The following is a 1,030-nucleotide window of genomic DNA, read 5'->3' as shown; positions in this document are numbered from 1 at the left end:
CGAGAGTTCAAGCCAGTCTCAGCAACTTAAGGAGGCATTCAGCAACTCAGCAAGACCCTGTCTCTAATAAAATATTTTTAAAAGGGTTGGGGATATGGTTCTGTAGTTAATTACTCCTGGGTTCAATCCCTAGTACCAAAAATAAAAAAATAAAAGAAATAAACTTTGGTGATTAGGACACTAAGATATTCAGGGTTAAATCTGTTACCCAGTCTGGTGGTTCTCCAACTTTATTGCTCATTACAATTACTTGGGGTCCTTTCAAGACCCCCAGTCTTCAAACATCTATGGTAACACCCAGGCATCAGCATTTCTTAACTTCCCAAGGGAATCCAATCTGCACCCAGGGCTGAGAATCAGTGACCCACTCCAGGGGTTCTCAAAGTGTGGTTCTAACTAGCATCAGCACCTTGGAACTTGTTAACAGTACAATTTTCAAGGCCCCATCTCAAACCTATTGATTCAGAAACTCGGGGAAGAGGTCCCACAACTTGTTTTTAATAAACCCTCCAGATCATCCTGATGCACAGTCAAGCTTGAGAGTCACAGGCATGGTCTATCCTAAGTTATCTAGAGTTAATTCCTCAACCTGGTTAAACCCAAGGTGAATTTACTAACAAAAATAAGTAGTGGTTTTTGTTTATGACACAGATGTCTCAGATCTGAAGAAGCCTTCTTCACTTGGATTCACCTTTGAAAATATTCCGCACCCCACTAGAGTGCAAGGCAAGCACTCTACCAACTGAGTTATCTCCCCAGTCCTTTCACATATAGTTTTAAAAGAATGATTGTACTAACTTTAGCATGTACTAAAGGGGAAAAGAACCTAGGACTCAAAATATTTTCATGAGTCGTCAAGGCCAGTGGTTCTCAGACTTTATGATTTTAGAGTACAGTCAGATTTATTTTTTTTGGAAGCAACAAAAAACATTGATAATTAATGTTGCAACTACCCCCATTATTTTCGTGGGATGCCCTCCTACAACAAAGGTGGGAGAATACAATCTCAGAATAAAGTCCATGAAAGTAA

Source organism: Sciurus carolinensis, chromosome 2 (genome assembly GCF_902686445.1).
Source record: "Sciurus carolinensis chromosome 2, mSciCar1.2, whole genome shotgun sequence".
NCBI classification, from domain to species: domain Eukaryota; kingdom Metazoa; phylum Chordata; class Mammalia; order Rodentia; family Sciuridae; genus Sciurus; species Sciurus carolinensis.
Note: the sequence above shows the minus strand (reverse complement) of the source record.